A 7,974-nucleotide genomic window follows, 5' to 3' on the forward strand; every position below is an offset into this window, starting at 1 on the left:
GCATAGCAATCTGCAGGATTGCAAAAATTTATTCCATTCAAATCGTGAAGAGCCAAAATGTGTGTCCTGAAGATAAAGGATTAATAAAGATGAAAATCTAGCAGGCGCAGTTTTTGATTTCAGTGGGGCTGTAGCTTATGTTTCTTTTAAAACCCTTTGGAGAGTGAATTATAGGAGAAAACAGGAAGGACCCCACACATAAATATATGTTGCTTTTTATTAGCAGCACCCACCCCCAAAAATCTTGGACTTGCAGTTTTTAGAGCTGGTTGTCAGTCATCTAGGAGCACATGGGAAGTTTGTTCTCAGCCTCATCCCAAAGGAAAATTCCAAAAAGATCAATATTCCAAACTCTAGGAATGAGTAGAAATAAATACTCTACCCATGGGGGATGTAGCTTTGATCCTTGTATTTCTTGGAAGGATTCAGTCCCCTTCTGTTTCATTTGTGTTCTTGTAATAACCTGTGAACTTCAGGTCCCCCTCCTGAACAAAATTGAACAAACACATATTCCACAATAATTAAAAGAGTGAGAAGGGACAGTCACACAATTTTTATCAGAGAAGTCCAAATATGAGAATCAAGGGCAGAAATGCATCAGCATCGCTAGTGTTTTAGTGCCAGCCTAAGTATCTGTGTTCTTGCAGATGGGCAAAGCACATACGGGCAACCTTTTGGGTGATGTTCACTTCTCTTTGGCATCAGTGCTGTAGTGGGCAGGGTCCTGATGCAAAGTGGGTAGGGCCAAACCACACGCTGATGAGTCTGGAAGTGAGCATATCGCACCCCCTCTTTTTTAACCACGTTAAGCTTATTTTAACGGTCTCCTCTGCAGCTGTTGGCATTGTACATAATTATGTAGTTATTTTGTATGTCGCCTGACTCCCAATGACTCTGGGAGGCTCATAAGTAAAAACATTAGAAAATATAAGAAGCAAAAATAAAGAATAAAAGATGGCAAAGATGACAGGAACAGCAACAACAACAATGCCCCATACAATCCAAGGGGGGCTTCACCCACCCTCGCTAAAGAGCCAGGTCTTCAAGCCCCTTCAAAACACCAGTATTAGTCCATGGCAGCAAAACATCAGGAGGAGTCTGGCAGCCCCTTTTCTGACTAACAGATTTTATTAAAAGGCATAAGCTTTCGGAACCTGCTGCTCCCTTCAGTTCCCTCTGCATCTCTCCACTTCCTCAAAAGGTTCTACAACTGTTCTAAATTTCCTGCTTTTGAATATTCAGAAAGTGCAATGCTAATTTTTGGGTTAGAAGAGGAGGTTCTACCGGCCGCCAGCGCCCAGACCTTGCATTAAAATAATGTTTTTTTACAATATTTTTTTAAACCTTTATTCTTAATCTGCTTTCTGTTCGTTCAGACTCTGCATTTCTCGACAAGTTGTTCAGTCTTCACTTGGGCCAAAAACTTGGGACAAAAGAATAACTAGCAAAACAAGCATTGCAATCTGTAACATAAACATAACTGCCATGTTCAAGAAGCCAAGAAATAGCACCCATTAGATCACTTTTTAAGATGTTAAAACCTCTCACGCTTCCCAAATGCACATGAGTGCAGAGGCAATTCTTTAGATGATTTGTCAGCTAAAGATGAACCTGTCAACATTGCTTCCATCTGTCAAAACTGGTGTGGATGCCAAACATGGTTGGGGCACTGAATTCTTCAGCCTGACCATCCCAGCCTACTCTATTATTTGCTCATGTTTCACAGAGATGCACAATCCCCAAATACCAACTGCTGGTCTAAAACTAGGTGTGCCCTGTTGCAAAGTTGTAAAACCAAAAATGAGAGAAATGGGGAAGGATACTCATTGTGGGCAGAAGTTACGTTCATAGTCCTGCTGCAGGCTGCTTAAGAAAAGATTTTGCTCTTTAGGGCTGGGCCCGAAGTAGCTTTCTGCAGTGTGTGTGTAGGGAGAGAGAGTATTGCAGAGTAGATATTTATGTCTCTGCAACTCTGAGTAAATAGGAAACAGTGTGAGCTGGTTGCTTGTTAGTGACTGCGGAAACAGGAAAGGGAGGGTTAGAGTGACATATAATTATCCACCAGACTGATGTAACTTAGCTTGTGAGTTGCCTGCTGTATTTGCACACAGATCTACTTTGCGCACAGTGTGATATGAGCAATATATTGTGCATAACAAGGACATGATATGAAAATAGTTTGCAGCAGGCTATGTCTTTTAAACAAGGAACTTCTTTTATAGCCTGGGTCTGCAATTGTCAGTGTTTTGTTTCTGAAATGACAGAGTCTTCCCCCATAGAAGTCATTACTGGGGCCCAGCTGTGTGGAAAACATTTTAGACAACTCAAGTCTCCAACCTTTGACAAGTCCCTTTGGATGAACACACACACGGGTTGCAGAAGAACTCAAGTTCCACCTTTGTCAATCCGTTTGGATATGAGCAATCATTCCCAAGCATGTGCCTTGAGAAATAATGTAGACAAATAATTTTGGAATACTTAAGTTTAAGAGACATTCCCCTTGGGGGACAACAAATCAAGAGTCTGGTAGCACCATTTTCTATTAACGTATCTTATTGAAAGGTGTAACTCTCATGAGCTGCAGATCTCAGCCTGTGAGACCTGGTGTATGCCTTTTAATAAAATTTGTTAGTTGGGGAAGGTGCTAACGGACTCCTGATTTTTTGCCACCCTGCACCAAAATGGCTGTCCTCCTACAATGCCCACTTGAGGCAGTCTACTTGAAGCTTCTTTGTGTGATTTACAGCTCTGGATGGGCTTCCCTCCCATCAGATTTTTCAACTGGATAGCTGGATCAGCCTGTGGCATTTCTAGCCCTAGATATGCGGCTGAGTGAGTCCATTGCTTCCAAAGCAGATCAGATACCCCACTGGAAAAAATGTATATCTCAGGCCAGCGTATTGGATACCTCTTCCCTCTGTCCAAGACGTCATCTGCTTTCACTATGATGGGTCAGTTCTGCAGGCTCTCTGTAGGAAGGGTGATAGAGTCGGTCGATCATGTTGTGATGAAGACGCCAAAAGGGCCTTCCTGTTGCGTCACAGTATGAATGGCTGCACCAGATCTGCTCCGCCCATCTGGGACTCCTGCAGAATTTGATGGAGTTCACTGAGAGACTAAGGACGAATGTAGTCCTTTTTCTACCGTTAGAGCTTTGCCTCTTGATCAGGAGGTTTGGGCATTTTTTTAACTTACAGGTTCCACAGCCTGAAACAGTTTGAAAAACCCCTGACAAAAGAGAAGATGGCTTGGCCTTGTTTCCTTCCTTGCTTCATTGTGGACATTGGTTTGGTTTCCAGGCTCCTATCCCAAGTCCCAAAGCCTGGCATCTCTCATAAACAACTGCCAGAGACAGAAGTAGCAGATGCCAAGATTGGTGGTGGCAGGAACCAGCTGCAGGGTCAGCACCCAACATTGTCTGCCAGATCCAATGGGACTACATTCATCCTTTCTTTCTTTTCTAATATTTAGTCAGGTGGATCAAACTGCACAGCAGTGCCCGCTACAAAGCTCCAGCTATGTCTATCATTTTCACTTCTGTTCATATTTCCAAAGGAAAAAAGCTGTATTCCATCACTACCTGGTGAGCCAAGAAGGATGCCAAGGAGAAGCCAATAAAGCACAGCAGCAACAAAGCTTGGAGTAAGTAACAGAAAATAAGATGCCATAGAGCAGCGTTTATCAACCTGGGCAACTTTAAGAGGTGTGGACTTCAACTACTAGAATTCCTCAGCCAGCATGTTTTGACAACTTTAAGAAGTTGTCAAAAGTTAAGAAACACTGCCATAGAAGGTGGAAGTTGATTGATTTGTGCTGAACTGCCCTTATTAGCTTCTTGATCCTACAAACACATTGGAGAATAACGCTTCAACATAAGATCTCTACGGGGACCTGAAAAGAAATCCATGACATATGAGCACTGTTCCTTCACAAAACTCTTGGAAAAAAGCAACAATTTTGGGCACAGGCCTTCCCATGCTTTTGCCTGTGTTAAGAATTACCCTCACCAAAAGGAGTTCACTTGTTGCATCGCTGCACCCCAGGACTGACTTCTGCTGTTCACCTCTGCAGGGCTGTGTTTGTTTTAGCTGATGATGTGTAAGCCAGTATTTATCCCTTATGAAGAGCTCGTGTATCTTACATGTATTGATAGAAGAAATTGAAAACAAAGGAATTAAGTTTATATTTTTTGTATTTATGTTCAGTGTTTTAAGATTGGCTATGTTGTTTTAATTGTTGCTGTGTTTGCATGCCACCCAGAGTCACGTTATGAGACAGGCAGCCATATAAATTTGCTAAATAAGTAAGTAAGTAAGTAAGTACGTAAGTACGTAAGTACGTAAGTAAGTAAGTACGTAAGTACGTAAGTAAGTAAGTAAGTAAATAAATAAATAAGGAGATGCCAAAGGTGGAAGATTAGCTGATGCTGATTGCCTGGTGAATTTAACCCTTTTCATACACCCTACATGGGATCCCTCTCCTCTCCTCTTTCCTCCCAGTTACCTCTTTCCCTCTCCAAAATGTCCCTCCAGTTTTGGTCCTTCCTTTCTCAGTTACTCCTTTTTCTCACCAATCTCCCTGTTGCTTTTTAATTTCTCTCTTGCTGTTTCTGATGGAAGGAAGGAGAGGAATGTGTGTGTGTGTCAGAGTGATTTATGTAGGAGAAAGAATGACTGGTATAGGTGATTGTAAATGAAGTACCTTATTTTACAAGCAATTTAAATGAGTATTTATCCATTCAATCAATATTTTTTCTGGCCTATTCTTTGTTTTAGTTTAGACACATATTTACATGCACAGCACATCATTTGCCCACATTTAACCAGTGGGAGGTTCAAAACCTCCAGGTTTGGTTTTGGTTGGAATTGGCAGCCCTAAGTTGACCAAATAAGGGAGATGGACATTCTGCAAGAATTTTGCCTAAGTTTATTTTTTTTTTCCTGATTATTTTTCCTTTTGAGACAATTGACTTAATTGAAGGATCACCTTCTGTTCAGGTAAACAAGTATTATCTCTTCTTCTTCCTCTTCCTCTTCCTTTTCCTCTTCCTCATTGATTTATAGATTATGTAGTATTGCTCTGATTCGAAGCCATCTTTTATATAAAAGGATGAATTGATCTATTATCTTTATCCTGGTAAGAACATCCAGTATTGCCCAGATCCTTCATAACTCAGGATCAGAGATACTGCCATGTCAGTTCTTTATTCCCTTTTTCCATTCCCAAGTGCACACTTACATCAACTCTGGAGGGGAATCATAGTAACAAATTTTAATTGAGATAACAGGGTTTCCAAACATATTTCACTGACATCAACCATTTGGTACCTGGCTTACAGCTAGCTTTTCTAATATCTCAGTAGCTTCTGGCATGGAGAAACCAATGATTTGTATTGGTGGAGCCCCAAAACACTATGAATGTCCAACTCAACCCTGTTCCCTCATGCTTCCCCTTTCACTAATGAACACCACTATCTAAGCATTCTTCTTATGTCCTCAATGGAAGGCTTATTCCCCACGACCCACCCACCAAACCATACAGTTATATATGCCTTCCTTCTAGATAAACCCTTTTATTCATGCCAACATTCCCCTAAAAGAACCTTTACCTGTCACAGTTGCAATGGAGAGAGACTTAGAATTCCATCAAGGCATCATTGCACAAAAGGAAAACTTGAGCAAAATCCCCAATAAGGTAGAAGTTGCCATCTTGGATCTTGGTTTGGGTCGACTCTTCTACTGAGAGTCATGGAAAACAGAAAACCTGTATCTGTGAGGGGGGTGATTAGGCAAACTGTATCCCACTGCCCCCCCCTTCAGTATAGTGTGCCTGTAGTTAACTACAGGGATTAGTCCTGCTAAATGTACCTAGATAATGGGACACCATCTTTTCTCATCCGTCTGTGATTTTGTGATTGCAAGACACACTCTCAAAAGTGGCTTGCATGGAAGGCTATTTCAACATCTCAGTAATACTCAGGCTGAAAGAAGCCATCATCCCACATGTGGTTAGATCTTTAAACTGCATTAAATACAGAAAGTTGGGACCCAGAACTCTTATCAAATTTCTTGCATTAATAAATTCATTTCACTCTAACAAGGGACACTTCCCATCAAACATTTCCTGCAAGGAAAGCTCCCTCACCTTGTAAGGCAGGCTGTTTTACTGCTGAACAGTTCCTACTGTTAGGAAGTTTCTCTGATATTTCGCTGACACCTGCTCATTAGTTTTCATTCTGCCCTCAAAGCTGTGGAGAAAAGGGTTGCCCTATACTCTAGGTCACAGCTTTTTAGGAATTGGAAAACTGCTACTTTATATTGTCTCCATCCCTACTTTAAAGAAACCCTGATCCTATTCCTCACTGCACCCTCAAATCAATGGAGATGCAGTAAGAAGGATCCATAATTCCCCACTAAATTTTGTGACTCACAGCTGCCATTTTTGAGAAATACCTCCTCAAGGGTAGGCAGGGCCTAAAATTTCATGGCTGTCCAACAAGGTTTCTATTTGTCTATAACCTTGATGAAAATCATGGGCCATTAGATCCTTCAGTTTAAGTGCCTGTAAGGCTTTGAGCAAAGAACGCAGTCTCTTGACAGTTACACTCCAAGTTAAATGTATAAACTTTATGACTATACTCAACATCTAAATGGGCTCAATACAGATATCTTTGATAGCAATGGACAATATCCTTGAACTCATTTAGGATCTTCTAAGAGTTGTCTAATATACCATGACTGTACTTACAGAATATTTCTACTGCCTGGTGTATGACCTATTCTTGTTGCGTGTGAGAGAAAGAGAAATACAGCTAAATTACATTCTCCAAAATGCTTGTGACAGATTTCTGCTCAACCTCTGCCCTCTTCTCTGTATACTTTGAAGCAATTTGATATTTACAGACCTCCAATTTTGTCTAGGATGAAAAAATATCTCTCTAAAGAAGTGTTTCTCAAACTCGGCAACTTTAAGACATGTGGACTTCGACTTCCGGGTGAGGAATGGCGAGCTAGCATGTCTCTGAATGAGTGGAGATGACATCACGGCCATGACTGAAGGCCTGGCAAGTAGACCGGTCCCACAGAATCTTTCCAGATGAGGAGAGGATGGGAGATTGTCCTCTTGTGCTCTGGACAGCTGCTCCTCACAATAGCAGGACAGCAGTTTCCTGCGGGTTTGAGTGCTGGGAGGCAAAGAGAAGCCACCACGCTCTCAACCACAGTGGAACCTTTTAAAGGACACTGGATTCACAAACCTCACTTTCTAATCACTTTCGGAAATTACCTATTTAACTATCTCAAGGCTAATAGAGATCTTCAAAACAACAAGTTTGCAAAGTCACCTGGTGAGTTTACCTTCATTCCAGAATAAAAGAAAAATTAACTATAAGCTTAAGAATTTAAAGAATTTGAAATAAATGGCAAAAAGCTAAATAAGACTTTAATTCAAGAGAGTTATAAATGAAGTAAGGTGCCAGATGAATTTGGAATATTAGGACTTCTGCTATAAGATTTTGGAAATAATTGTATAAATAAACAGCAGCTTTGGGGGAACTAAATTGTTTAGTCTAACAAGTCATAACAGAAATTCAAGACTTTATGATTTCAGAAATTGGACACTAGAGAAGGCTAAAAATTCCAGACATAAAAGGAAAAAGAAAAAAAAAAGAGAGGTTTGCCTTTTGTCTTTGGTCAGCACTGAGACAAAATGACAGAAAATGGTATGACATTTGAAATACTCCAGGAGATATTTGAAGGGGACAGAAACTAGCAGCTACAATGTTAGCAATGATGTCTGCTTCTATGGATAGACTACGTCCAAAAGATGTTAAAGAAGAAATGACAGATGTGAAAGAGAATACCTTGGAAGGTCTATGGGATAAAGAGCTGAAACAAACCGCATCTGATGCAGAAATATTAGAGTATAAAGAAATAGTTGAAATACTGGAAAATAAAAAAATTGTGGATTATAAGA

The sequence above is a fragment of the Candoia aspera genome, chromosome 1 (genome assembly GCF_035149785.1).
Source record: "Candoia aspera isolate rCanAsp1 chromosome 1, rCanAsp1.hap2, whole genome shotgun sequence".
Classification (NCBI taxonomy): domain Eukaryota; kingdom Metazoa; phylum Chordata; class Lepidosauria; order Squamata; family Boidae; genus Candoia; species Candoia aspera.